We start from the raw sequence: 285 nt of genomic DNA on the forward strand, positions 1-285 counted from the left end.
CATGCGTCGCCCCAAGCGACTGTCTCGTGCGGCGCCTCGGCAACCGCAGAAACGGAGTAGTGGGGGTTAGACGCGAGGCCTACTTTATTTGAGAGGGCCGCGAACCTCAAGTGCAGTGCTTTTAGCCGTAGGCTATCACAGTGGCGACAATCAGAGAGGCCGCTAAGCGCCGCTTGGGTGTGTTGTAGGCCCAAACATTGCACGCACCTGTCATGAGTGTCTCCTCCTGCGATGAACCTGTCACACGGCTCGATGCATCTCCTGTAGCTCATCGTGTCCGCTGAA

Source organism: Sinocyclocheilus anshuiensis, unplaced genomic scaffold (assembly GCF_001515605.1).
Source record: "Sinocyclocheilus anshuiensis isolate Anshui unplaced genomic scaffold, SAMN03320099.WGS_v1.1 scaffold371, whole genome shotgun sequence".
Taxonomy (NCBI): domain Eukaryota; kingdom Metazoa; phylum Chordata; class Actinopteri; order Cypriniformes; family Cyprinidae; genus Sinocyclocheilus; species Sinocyclocheilus anshuiensis.